At 43.1% G+C, this 14714-nt stretch overlaps 1 long non-coding RNA gene across 1 annotated transcript; it reads right to left on the reverse strand.

Annotated features, from left to right (window-relative positions):
* Nucleotides 1–123: 123 nt before the first annotated feature.
* On the reverse strand, nt 124–11773 carry LOC137328016 (uncharacterized). The gene is made up of 3 exons (XR_010964597.1): nt 11566–11773; nt 11231–11467; nt 124–4025 (listed from the first exon to the last, which is right to left on the reverse strand). It is a non-coding gene; the product is annotated as an uncharacterized lncRNA (long non-coding RNA).
* Between the last annotated feature and the right edge of the window lie 2941 nt (nt 11774–14714).

Raw genomic sequence — 14714 nt, forward strand, 5'->3', positions numbered from 1 at the left:
GTCTTGGAACAGACAGTGGACAACAGTGGGTCTCATTCATTGAGAACAGAAAATGAGCATAATACCCAGTTTGTTTCAGATATAGGTTATTTGTTGTCAAAAGAAAATGTCCATTTTAACATTTAAACTATTAGAAATTTTATGGTACCATATTTTTGATCTTACAATCATTTAAAAAAATAGAAAACCATGATAAAGAGAGACAGACTGCAGCAATAAATTACAAAACTGTTCTTTCGCCATTGAATTTAGCCTGAACCTGCTCTTAATTAATCAGAGCCCAATCACATAACTAAAGGATCAGGTTATGATATTCATTTATAGTGGTGAAGTAATTCATGTGTACTTGTATCTTTCTTTTTTCTTTCATTCCACCATAAATATAATGATAATTATATTTAACAACAATTTGCATTTATATAATGTCTTTAACACAGAAAGTCATCACAGTGTACTTTGCAGAGGTGTGTGGAAAATGGATGCTTACCTAACAAAGGAGAGATTGGAGGAATGACCAAAAGATTGGTGAAAGATGTGGGTTTTAAGGAGGGGCTTTAAAGGAAGAAAAGGAGGTGCAGAGACAGAGACATTAAGGACAGGAATTCCAGAGAGCAGAAGTTAGGTAAGCTGAAGACATGGCTGCCTATGGTGGGGTGAAGAGAGAGGGTGCATACAAAAGAAGCCACAGTTTTTTTTATTCGTTCATGGGATGTGGGCGTCACTGGCAAGGCCCATCCCTAATTGCCCTTGAGAAGGTGGTGGTGAGCCGCCTTCTTGAACGGCTGCAGTCCGTTTGGTGAAGGTTCTCCCACAGTGCTGTTAGGAAGGGAGTTCCAAGATTTTGACCCAGCAATGATGAAGGAATGGCGATATATTTCCAAGTCAGGATGGTGTGTGACTTGGAGGGGAACTTGCAGGTGGTGTTGTTCCTATGTGCCTGCTGCCCTTGTCCTTCTAGGTGGTAGAGATCGCGGGTTTGGGAGGTGCTGTCGAAGAAGCCTTGGCGAGTTGCTGCAGTGCATCCTGTGGATGGTACACTCTGCAGCCACGGAGCACCAAGTGAATGTTTAGGGTGGTGGATGGGGTGCCAATCAAGCGGGCTGCTTTGTCCTGGATGGTGTAAAACTTCTTGAGTGTTGTTGGAGCTGAACTCATCCAGGCACATGGAGAGTATGCCATCACACTCCTGACTTGTGCCTTGTAGATGGTGGAAAGGCTTTGGCGAGTTAGGAGGTGAGTCACTCGCAGAATACCCAGCCTCTGACCTGCTCTTGTAGCCACAGTATTTATATGGCTGGTCCAATTAAGTTTCTGGTCAATGGTGACCTCAAGGATGTTGATGGTGGGGGATTCGGCGATGGTAATACCGTTGAATGTCAAGGGGAGGTGGTTAGACTCTCTTGTTGGAGATGGTCATTGCCTGGCACTTGTCTGGCGCGAATGTTACTTGCCACTTAAAAGCCCAAGCCTGGATGTTGTCCAGGTCTTGCTGCATGCAGGCTCGGACTGCTTCATTATTTGAGGGGTTGCGAATGGAACTGAACACTGTGCAATCATCAGTGAACATCCCCATTTCTGACCTTATGATGGAGGAAAGGTCATTGATGAAGCAGCTGAAGATGGTTGGGCCTAGGACACTGCCCTGAGGAACGCCTGCAGCAATGTCCTGGGGCTGAGATGATTGGCTTCCAACAACCACTACCATCTTTCTTTGTGCTAGGTATCATTCCAGCCACTGGAGAGTTTTCCCCCTGATTCCCATTGACTTAAATTTTACTAGGGCTCCTTGGTGCCACACTCTGTCAAATGCTGCCTTGATATCAAGGGCAGTTACTCTCACCTCACCTCTGGAATTCAGCTCTTTTGTCCACGTTTGGACCAAGGCTGTAATGAGGTCTGGAGCCGAGTGGTCCTGGCGGAACCCAAACTGAGCATCGGTGAGCAGGTTATTGGTGGGTAAGTGCCGCTTGATAGCACTGTCGATGACACCTTCCATCACTTTGCTGATGATTGACAGTAGACTGATGAGTCAGTAACTGGCCGGATTGGATTTGTCCTGCTTTTTGTGGACAGGACATACCTGGGCAATTTTCCACATTGTCGGGTAGACAATTTGGCTAGAGTCGCGGCTATTTCTGGAGCACAAGTCTTCAGCACTGTCGAAAACTTAATTACCCCTTATATACAATGCATTAACTCCAAACACTTATTTTTAGACAAGTAAGAATTTTAATTAAGAGAAACTTGAGCTCAAGTGGAAGTGTACCTCAAACAATGGTTGAGGCTACGTCTTCACTATACAGGGAAAGCAGTTAACTTTTATACAGTTAATTCAGAAATGTCTGTCTATCATAGAATATGGACGTACATGTACATTCTTACTGGTTCAAGTGGTTAGTCAATCAAACAGGGAGCCTGCCTCCTCTGACATCCATAGCTCATTCCTGTTTTGGCACGTAGCAGGCCTCGCAGGCTTGAGAACACCACCTCCCTAAATTCCAAAGCTGGTTAATCAGTAGGGCTGAAGTCAGAATCAAGGCCACATGGCCTCTCAAGAAACTGTATTCTCATTATATTATAAGCCAGCAATACCCTTATCTGAAAGGGGGGAGGGGGGGGAGGCCAGACAGTACCAAGCACCTGGACAGCCAACTTAATTATCAACGTACCAAGGACAATTGTGTTTTTCTGTGTGTGTGTATGAAATTGTAACTACCCTATGTATGGGAGTCAAGGAGTTAACATTGGTCAAATACCCATCATGCTTTTCTCTTTTTATGGTCAAGTAACTGTTCACGTATTTCTACATTAATGTGGTCTTTATGGTTTTCCAGATTCCCTCCTTTTGTCCTATATATATATATATAAGGACAATACTCCAATAGAGCATTATTCCACCCAGACGTTCAAACTCCTCCTGCACCTCATCCTGTGTCACCCCTACTTGCACCATAAAATTTGTGGGCGCTATATGTGTACCCAGATTGGACATCATAGCACAGCAACATTTCAGTAAGCAATAAACTATAAGAATTATAACAATGAATATGACTAGTCCCTGAACTAGAGAAGTCCCAATAGAACTCAGACATGTTTCATCAATACGCCTTTGTACTCTTATCTCTTCTCAGGAACAGACTCCTTCTGAACATTTCTCTAGTAAGCTGGGAATGTCCTTGGTCAGCTAAACCTATCCATGTTAGTTTGAAAAGGGCTAACATAGTCAAATATCCCATGGTGCTTTATATTTTGTTTCCAGCCTAACTAGACTGAATGATACCTTTCAGACCATTTTATACCTGTGAATTGGGGCCCTCCCCTTTATATCCCTTAATCCAAATTTTATCCCTACAAAATCCTGTTAGATGCTGTACCTCATCTTAACCAGGTTCCCTTTGTGTTGGCCACCAGTCCGGGTGGAAGAGAGGCAGAGCATCTGATAATCCTATCAAACTATGATTGTCTCCCCTTTTACATGCACCTTACCCCAGCGGGTGCTACTCCCGGTACCATTAAGATGTTTTCTTAGTTGAAACCACAGAGACAATGGGGACATTCTCACCCAGGCTCTGTTTTACTATCTTTGCCAAACCCTTCATCCTCTGCTTACATTTATTACATGCAATGAAAATCAAGAAGCACATTACAACAAACTGCACTACGGCGAATACATATGAAATTAATCTAATCCCCAAGGATGGATCTGTATATTCAGTCCCAAATTCCAGAGGTCATCCCACCAAGTGGTGACTTTAATTTGGTCAATGTCATGCTTAATATTTTTATTGTCCTGTTGTAGGTTATAATAAACCTTCTGGGAGAGGCGTATCTCCATTCGCAATGTTTTCAAGTATTTAGGCAACAGGGGTGTCAGATACCTAAATATGTCCTGATATTCTTCTAAGTCCTCTCTTTTTTTGACATCCTCAGAAACTTGTAAGATGGTGAGGTTATGCCGGTGTATCTCTACCAGTTCCTTGGTTCCAATCCGAACCGGGACTTCAGGAATGGAGTAGAATTCTGGACTTAAAATATCACAAGTTAGATTGGCATATTTAAACGTTTTCAAATTAGTTGTAACACAGTATTCGCCCTCTCCGGCATATGCCACTTGAGTGGGTTTTAGATCCGCCCCAAGGACCTCCATGGTACAGTTAATATCCGGATTGGTACCGGTATTGTTAAACCCACACTGTGCTTCTGGGCTGTGTCCAACACTATGTGGACATACAGTGACAGCATGTCCAGTAACACATCCCTCTAATTTTGTTCCAGCCAATCAGCTTAAATCTATGTCCTCTAGTTCTTGAACCCTCTGCTAGGGGAAACAAGTATTTCCTGTCTACTTTATCTGGGCCCCTCATAATTTTGTAATTTTGTATCCATCATGTGGATATCTTCTAAGTATTGTTTCTCTCAATTTCATTGTTAACTGATGGGAACCTAACCCTGAATTTTGGAAATCCAAATTACTATGTCCCTCTTTACTTTAATTTCAGTCCTTCTGATTGGTACCAGTGTTTCCTGACTGTTTCATTAATTAGTCGGTTTCTCTATGGACCATGTGTCAGTGCCTTGTTTAAAAGGATTTCTCACTCGCCTGGACCACATTAACCATTTCATGTTGTGCTGTTGTCAAGTAACTGAGCCTGTCTGAGACTCATTCTTCAGTGTATCTTCTTCATGTATTTCCGCATACTAGCAACATATCAAAGGTAGTGTTCTTGGATATTAACTTTCTGCTGGCCAGTCTCTTTTTCCTCATGGTATTTCCGAATGTGTTTTCCATGGCACACATCATGGGCTCGATTTTACCGTCGGGTTTCCTGTGGGTTTCCAGCGGGAGGGCCCCGAAAATCCCAATATCCAGTCACGTGACCGGATCACGCCACGATCCCGCCCACTTCCGGGTTCCCCGATGATATGCGGGGATGCGTGCGTGGCCCCCGCTGGTGGGAATCCAGCAGGCAATTAAAGCCAGCGGGATGCCACTTGAGGTTATTTATTTTGCTTGTTCAGGTCATTAACTGACCTGATTAAGGGACTGTGTGTGATTTTGGGGAAACATGGGACTGTTTCACACACTGGGGGAAACAGTCCTAGTTGAACTGGACGTGTTGCAGCCGTCAGCCCGTGGCAGCTGCAAAGGTCCATTTGACAGGTGGGGGGGAGAGACCCTCACCCATTGCAGGAGGCCGCTCTGTCACTTGGGACAAAGTGTGGCCTCCACCACCCCCCTCCGGACAGTCAAAGTCACCAACCTGCACACTCACCCCGGGGTCCGGAGACATGTGCCTACCTTGCGGACCCCCTCAGATGTACATATTGCGGATGGGGGCTGCCGTAGCTGCAGTCATGACCCCCTCGGAGGGCGAACAGCATCACCAGCCTCGCCATCCACGCCATCCACCTCTGACACGTGGAGCTCCACAACAAAGTGCTGTGACACATCCACCTGTACAGCAGGAGGGAGGGCTACCGCAGAGAGAGACGCGTCGCAGAGGGCACTACCCTCGCCACAGGGTCCACAGACCGAGGCGCAGCTCCCCGGACCTCTCCGAGCAGCAGTGCACACGGAGGCGCAGATTCACTCGACATGTAGTCGTGGAGATCTGCAGGCTCTTTCATGCCGAGCTGCTCCTGGCTGGCCCCAGCACCATCTGCTTACCTGTCACTGCCAAAGTCACCACTTCCCTCCACAACTTCTCCTTCGCATCCTTCCAGGGTGCAGCCGGGTACACCGCCGATGTCTCTCAGTCGTCTGCGCGGAAGAGCCCTGCAAATACACCAGCACCTATTCTGCAGTAACACAATGGGTGGCATCAGTGATGGGTCCTCATAGTGATACCCAGGAACGGGCATTATTGCACACAACAGACAGGATTCGCGGAGACATGGCAGTGGTGGTGCCAATATAATGTGTGATGTTTGTTGCTTTGAAATTCAATATAGGTAACACCCATGGCAAACCCTCAGACACCCTTGTGCATCCCCTTCATGCTCACGGCACGTTTGCCTTACGCTGCCTACTGCACATATGTGATGCATGCCCTGTGGCTGCAGCACAGGTGGTGGCAGGTTGAGTGAGGCTGGCCGTGAGGGAGATGCACGAGAGGGTGAGTATGGGATAGAGCCATGAGATTGTATGAGGATTGGGTTGCGTGTTAGTGGCGGGGTGAGTACTGGCGAGGTGAGTAGGTGCAGGTAAGATGAGGATGGGGTTTGAGTGGGTATGAGGGGTGATGTGACAGAGTAGTGTTGGCGGTGCCGAAGGAGATGTGGGGTGGGGGCAGTGTTGTGGCAGACGGAGTGTAGGGGAAAGACTTCGTGTTCTCACTGTGGCTGACCTACTGCGGTCATTGGAGCGCCTCCTGCACTGTATGCAGGTGGGCGATATGTTGGTGGCGCAGGTGACCCCCTCTGCCACCTCGAGCCAGGCCTTCTTGGTGGCAGAGGCAGGCCGCTTCCTCCCGCCCGCCGGGTGGAAGATCTCTGTCCCCCCCCTTCCTCCTCACCCCATCTGATGATACCTGGGGTGAGGCATCATTAAACTGGGAGCAGCCTTCCCCCTGGGCTGCTCCATGCTGTAAATTGTTCCATTGGTTGCAGCATCTGTCAGTGGAGGACTGCCCCTTTAACTAGAGAGCCTCCAGCTGACAGATCGTACTGCGCATGCGCAGCCCGCCCGACGCGCAGACCAGCAGCGCGGACCCCGGAGGAGCAGGTAAGTGATTCCAATTAGTGGATTGCCTGCTACGATCGCGCGGGCAACCCACTAATTTCACCGGGCGTGGAGGCCACGCGCCCGAAACCCAACCCGCCGGAAACCCGCAGGCCTGCTAAAATCAGGCCCCATATGTCCAGTAGGATTCAGTCCTGTAAAAGCAACTGGTTTGTTTAAAGAGTGGTTCCACTAGCTCACCAGGCCATAGGCCTTTGTAATCATGTTCTTCATCCTGGTCTCCGTTTCAGATGATGGCAATATACATTTGTATCTTTTATGTCCACTGTAGCTATTCTTAGGTTTTCAGGTTATGTTATCAAAATGATCAGGGGTGTCTAGAGTGCTTATCTCCCCCTGCATGGTCCCGATGTCAGGGTAGTGGCCAGGCTATTGAGTGTAGCTTTCTCATTGTTCATTATAGGCAAGGACACAAATATCTCCACGAGAAAGCTATCAATTTACTATTCTCAACTACACTTTCCTGATTTTCACTAGATTGTATATTTATGCCAGATTGATTTTTTTTTTAATCATGCCCAGTTCAATGACTTGAGAGAAATTCCCATTTGGTGTAATTTCTCTGTTTCTTTACTTTAATTCTCAATCACTTCCTCTCATCCAATTTTACATAACCCATTACATTACGTATCATGAGCCCTGGAGGAACGTTACTGTCCGATACAATATTTACAGTCAGGTCCAATATCCCAAAATTTATTTATTTTACGTAATTTCTTCTTGAACCGCTTTTCATTTCCCAAAATATCCCACTATATTGTGCCCGAGTCCCTTCTATCATTTCACAATTATCCCAACTTGAGAGCAGTATTGTTGGACTGACAGGACTTGTCAATGTAAAATTTTCTTCCCTCCCGAAAATAATTCTTCCTTGATACACAGCATTCAATAGGAACTATTTAGACTGGACTTCTTTTATTTTAAAATATAATTTGATTATCCCCTAAAATTACAAGTAAATTTTTCTTTCTCGAGTGCTTGAATAGCAACTCATATAAATTTTTCTTAACAATTCCAATTTCAGAAACAAATTATGTCCAGGCTTTGTGGTTTTATAGTAGAGATGAAGTGCTCGTAATTACTTTTGGATGTAACTCCCATATCTTCCCACCTCGAGCACTCTGTCTCGGAAGACAATAAATGGGTTAAAACAAAACAAATCAAAATGTTTTCAAAAGAAGAGAATCAGGTTGATATCACCACGCTGTGACATTTGGTATCTGCTGATGTCTGCAGCTAAAGTCTTAAATTTTTAACACCACTGGATCGTTTCCTGCACCAAATTTCTCCAGCAAAGGTTGCACTGTGACTTTGTAAAGCCATTTTATGTCAAAGAACTACTCTTGGTAATCCTGCACCATCAACACTCACGTGGTCCCAAAAACCAGGGTCACCTGTTTTAAAAGAAACACAGAAAATCCATTGCGGCTCTTCTTGAGAGCCCAAGGGGTTAATTTGTCAAATCATCATTTATTATTTATTTTGTCCAAAGGAATAATCCCTTTACCCGAAACAAATCCAGAAAACAAAACAGGAGAGAGAAATTGCCTAGTCCCTCTCTCTCTCTCTGGAGCTCGCAACCTGTCTGAAATAAACACTGTCTCTCCCACATACAGATGTACGTAGGACTGCAGACTGGAATTTCCAACTCCAAGTCCTAATCTCTGTGTTTTCAAGATGTAACCACATTAAGAAAAATGTTTTGTGTTTTTTTTTAATTTCATTTATTCCCTCAGGTAAGGACAGCCCCTCCATCATGCCCACAGGTCAGGTTCACCCTCAGTTTGTTGATTCGTTATTCATAAGGGTACTTCCCCTGCCTGTATCTGGGCTAGGTTCTCTCGTGTCTGTTCCACAATCCAGTTACCATATGTACTGCAGATGTCATTAGCAGCCGCCTGCTAAGATACGTTATATTCCTCTTTTATTAATTTATTAATGGTTTGGGCATGTGTTTTTAGCACTGTAGTTATCTTTTGCAAACGTATGGTCAGCATTTGATCCTCAGACAATTCCTTATCTGTATTTCCATTTATTTCTTAAATATATCTTCAATGCGAGACCCTAAATCTCTGACCTTTTGATCTAATGTTGCCAAATCAATGGTGTTAACAACTGAGGCACCCGTATTAAAGGCAGTTGTTATATCATTTATCACAGATCTTTACGTCTCCATATTTGTCTATCTCTTTTACGATGTCCACCTCCATTCCATGTCGTGCTTTGTTTTAACACTTGAGTTAGGAGGTGTTGATATAATTGTTGAGTTTTCTTAGCATTCTCAATGCGAGTTATATAATTTGTCAGGGAAGGTCTCCCCTCTTTGGTCAGATCTTGTATTGGAGCTACTATTCGTGAATAGTTTCAAATAAAATTGAATAGCCCCAGAACTTGTCGAACTTCCTTATCATACTGTGGCGGGGTAAAACTGATAGGCGTTTAGTACTCTGTGTCAGTACATAGCTCAAGTAATGGACTTCCAATTGTCCAACCTATGCTTTCTCTTCATACGATTTGTTTTACATTCCTTTCTTATCAATTTTTTTTTGTAGCATTGTCTGTGTGGAAACTTATATCAGTCAATTGTAGCCTTTGGCATTTCCGAGTAATTGGGTCAATTTTAATAATATATAACCTATACCAATTGTTACCTTGTGTTCACCTGTGTTCTGGGCAAGCCTCAGACAGTTCTCAACCGACTGGGTCATTTCTATCTGTTTGAACTGCTCTTGGCATGATAGTCTGGCTTCTTGGGATGGAAGGGGTTAATATAAACTGGCTCTCTCGTGGTAGCAGTAATTTGATACTTCTCCCTCTGAGATTAAGTTTCCACATTCTACCTTCAAAATTTCTCTTCACACAGGTTTGACTGATTTTTTTTTTCACTTCTCACATTTGTGGATTGCTTTACACTATATATTTTGCACACTATTTTTGAGATTTATTTTAATCATAGTGTTTAATCAATCACAATAGCACAAAATGCTTCAAAGATCAGTTTAATTTATAACCAGAGATCATCCTGCAACTGTAACTTGTAATTCTTTAAATCTGCACTTTATCTTTTCTTTTACAATTAAACCTCATTTTGTCTTGGTGAATTGAAAACAGATGTCGGTGTCCTTGGAAGGGGTTAACTTTTTTTTAGTAACAAAACGACGGAGCCAGATATCAGATTCACGCAGCGTTCTCAACATACGTCAACGTAATTTTCACATAAATTCTTTTTTAAAAAAAAATTCATTCCGGGAAACAACATCTCCCATCGTACATTTTAGTTTATATCAACTTTTGTTTTAGGTACCCCTCAATTTTCACATTGCTTCGTAAGTTTTATAATTTGCTGTCCAATTCATTTTTTTTTCACATACTTTTCGTGGGTATGATTATAACCAATTCTCCGAGCTGTTCCAGCTTTCCGACTTTTCCTATCACGGTGATACCAGATAGCTTTTTTTTATCTGTTCCGTTGATTTTTCTTTAACCTCTTTTTTTAACCACAGCCAATCACAAAATAAAAATTCAAAATGCCAATTTTTTTTTGAAGATCCCATGTCTGGAATTTAACATGCTCACATTTTATAAGAACCAGAATTTAACAGGTCACTTAACCTCAATAACTCCAATTTTAATTCAGCAATATCAGAATTAAACACAAGACAAAACAGATACATTACACAAAAGAAGAAGACACGTAAGACGCAGTAAGAAGGGGGCGTGGCCCACAACACCAACAGAAAACACTCACAATAAGGACTGGCTTTTTAAAGAGACAGTACACTGAAAACAAAGAACCTTTCTTTTTCGGGTCTCTGTCTTTTAAACATTTTTCTAGTCACTTAATTCTATCCATATTAAATGTACTGTCTTCAGGAAAGGGATATTTCTTAGTCCTGGTCCATTTGGACCAAACTATCAACTCGTCAGTTGTTTCTTTCCCAAAGTTTCTGTACATGTAAGCAGCAGGTGTTCCCTTTGGAGGGATTTTGCTAGCGTTGGCGCCCATGGCTTATAGTTTATACAATCCTTCATACTGTAATTACACAACAATCAAGACCTATCTTAACTATCACAATTCTATACTTGATAATTCAGCTGATTGGACAAGACGTCATGTGTTCTCTACACCTACTTTAGGGTCCTGGCCTTCACGTGGGGTTAAAACCTTCTTAATAACCAGCTCAGGCTAGGTGTGTGAGAGAAACGTCCGCACTTAGTCGAATCAGCTGACTTACGCAAGATTTTTTTCAAAAGTGCTTCTCCTTTTGAGAAGGGGGATCACTACTAGTGTTTCTATCTAAACACTTAATTTAGGTAAACCAGAATTTCACACTTTTCCGAATCCGCGACATCCACACCAGTCTGCGTTTGTCGCCACTACAGACTTGTAATTTCACACTTTTCCGAATTACGCAACATCTTGTCTGCGCTTGTCCAAATTACAACTTCACACTAAGAATTTTTTAAACAAGTCTGTAAACTGGTTACCTTTTCTCTTTTCCTGGCGCCTTTATCCACTAGCAGCTGACAGTCTGTTGGTCCCATACAGCAACCTCAACTTCACTCTAGTAATCACTGGTATCACAGATCTACTCCGTTATTGCTCTCTCAGCCCGTTACTACAACACCGCAGCTGACAATATCAAGTAATCTGTCGTGCGTCTCTCTCTTTTTTTTCTTTCCTTGTCTATACGAAACACATTTCCTATGATCGCCTTCCAATTCCTAAAGGCAAACAGAAGAATTAGTCACGTCAGTTAATGCATATACTTATCAATCGCTGTGTGTCTGGGTTCGTACAGATAACTTGTGTCCGTACTTACCGGGGATCACAAGCGATCTCGGTGGGACCTCCAAGAACTGTCGAAAACTTAATTACCCCTTATATACAATGCATTAACTCCAAACACTTATTTTTAGACAAGTAAGAATTTTAATTAAGAGAAACTTGAGCTCAAGTGGAAGTGTACCTCAAACAATGGTTGAGGCTACGTCTTCACTATACAGGGAAAGCAGTTAACTTTTATACAGTTAATTCAGTAATGTCTGTCTATCATAGAATATGGACGTACATGTACATTCTTATTGGTTCAAGTGGTTAGTCAATCAAACAGGGAGCCTGCCTCCTCTGACATCCATAGCTCATTCCTGTTTTGGCACATAGCAGGCCTCGCAGGCTTGAGAACACCACCTCCCTAAATTCCAAAGCTGGTTAATCAGTAGGGCTGAAGTCAGAATCAAGGCCACATGGCCTCTCAAGAAACTGTATTCTCATTATATTATAAGCCAGCAATACCCTTATCTGAAAGGGGGGAGGGGGGGGAGGCCAGACAGTATCAAGCACCTGGACAGCCAACTTAATTATCAACGTACCAAGGACAATTGTGTTTTTCTGTGTGTGTGTATGAAATTATAACTACCCTATGTATGGGAGTCAAGGAGTTAACATTGGTCAAATACCCATCATGCTTTTCTCTTTTTATGGTCAAGTAACTGTTCACGTATTTCTACATTAATGTGGTCTTTATGGTTTTCCACAGCACTACAGCCGGGATGTTGTTGGGGCCCAGAGCCTTTGCTATATCCAGTGCACTCAGCCATTTCTTGACATCACATGGAGTGAATCAAATTGGCTGAAGACTGGCTTCTGTGATGGTGGGGATATTGGGAGGAGGCCGAGATGGATCATCTACTCAGCACTTCTGGCTGAAGATGGTTGCAAATGCTTCAGCCTTGTCTTTTGCACTCACGTGCTGGACTCTGCCATCATTGAGGATGGGGAAGTTTACAGAGCCTCCTCCTCCCGTTAGTTGTTTAATTGTCCACCACCATTCACGACTGGATCTGGCAGGACTGCAAAGCTTTGAGAGGAACAAAGAGTTCTGAGGGTGGTTTGTAGGGCTGGAAGTGGTTACAAACTAAGGGAGAGATGAGACTATGGAGAGATTTAAAGACAAGAGCATGAAGTTTAAATTTGAGGCATTGGAGGACCAGGGGCCAACAATGTAGGTCAGTGAGGGCAGAGGTGATGGCTGACCAGGATTTGGTGTGGGACAGGATATGAGCATCTAAATTTTGGGCAAGCTGGAGTTTATGAAGTGTTGTGAATGGGAGGCTGGCAAGGAATAGTTGAGTCAGGAGGTGAAAAATGCATGGATAAGGATATCAATGACAAATGGAGTGAGGTAAGGGTGGAAGTGGGCAATATTACAGAGGTAGAAGTAGGTGGCCTTTGTGATGCAGAGGATATGGGGGCAGAAACTCAGCCCAGGTCAAACAGCAGCAACTTGCATTTATATAGCGCCTTTCATGTAGAAAAATCTCTCAAGGTGCTTCACAGATGCATGGTGAGACAAATGAGGAGATATTGTGAGGTGTGACCAAAAGAGGGAGGTTTTAAGTAGGGTCTTAAAGGAGGAGAAGGAGGTAGACAGGCAGAAAGGTTTAGGGTGGGAATTCCAGAGCGAAGGACTTAGACTGCCAATGGTGGGACAAAGGGAGGGGGAATGCACAACATGCCAGAATCAGAGGAATGCACAGTTTTGGGGGGGGGGGGGGGGGTTGTAGGGAGAGGGGAGGCTACAGAGATAGGGAGGGGTGAGGCTTTGACGGGATTTAAATATGAGGATGAGAATTTTAAATTGGAGATGTTGGGGCACCAGGAGTCAATGTAGGTCAGAGGACAGGGATGATGTGTGAGCAGGACTTGGTGTGGGAAAGGATATGTACTTCCAGGCTATGATGCTTTGTTCTGGGAGTACAAATGCCAAAATTTTACCTTAAATTTATAAGTAGAAAATGTCTGTACTATGGTTACTACTGAATCGATATGTTTGTAAGGTGCACACACTTCATATTGAAATCAGGCATTTCAACCAACACCTTGACCAGTCATCTGCATGGATGAGCAAAAATCTTGTGGCAGTGCTGACAGCATCACAGAAGATGATTTTTTTTAAAAAGACAATTATTAAGAATATTACCAGAAGATCAAAGAAACAACACCACAAATTGATCTGTAGTGGGTACAAAACCCAGCTAGACCAAATGTAATAGACCTAATAGTTGGAATACAAGCCAATAGAGGACAGAAATAGGGACAAAATAAGGTGAAAGTTAGGAAAACATAAAGAAAAAGAGAGAGGTAGAGGGAGAAAGGAAACACTGAAAAAAAGAAAAAAAGATTCCAGTGTAATGGTGAGAAGGGAAAATAATGAAAGAAGCCGATGCAACATTCTCAATCTAAATCTGACTATCCATCAATGATGCCTTTTTTTGGTATACCACGTTTGAGAAACAAACAATTTCATCGGTTAGAGAGGAAGTCATAGTTGTCTTCAACCGATCAATGATTTCCTATCAGTATCGTATGTTTTACTCTTGCGCAGCCCCCTGAAGCAAAATGTCTTACAGATCTTGTAGTTCTCTGGGTGTCTCCAATATAAAGCCTGCGCACCCAGTATAGGGACATGATTTACTAAGGCTAGCCACTCTTGATTTAGAGCTTGATGTAGGTGAATGTTATTCATAGCATTTGGCCTTGCTGGATAGCAACCTTCATGTCAGAGGAAATAGTACCATTTGTTCAAGATGCTTCTTATGTTACTTTTGATTTCACTAAGCCTGGTGATTGGAACATTTTGTTTCCGTGTGTCACCAGTGAACCTTCTCACCCTATGGATTCTTAACCTAAATTCTCTTCTATTTTTCTAAAGGTTATGCTTAAACAATTGAGATAAAAAGAAATGGCAAATGCTGGAAATCTGAAATGAAAACAGAAAATGCTGGAAATACAGAGTAGGCCCATCAGCACGTGAAAAGAGAAACAATATGTTGACGTTTCCATTGGAAGTGGAGACTGGAAGATTAAAAAGACAATTTCTAAGACAAAGAGCTGCACTATTCTCTTATCATGAAGTCCTGACATTGAGTGAAGGCATGCTATTCCACCATGGAGGTGTTCCAACTGAAC

The sequence above is a fragment of the Heptranchias perlo genome, chromosome 12 (genome assembly GCF_035084215.1).
Source record: "Heptranchias perlo isolate sHepPer1 chromosome 12, sHepPer1.hap1, whole genome shotgun sequence".
Classification (NCBI taxonomy): domain Eukaryota; kingdom Metazoa; phylum Chordata; class Chondrichthyes; order Hexanchiformes; family Hexanchidae; genus Heptranchias; species Heptranchias perlo.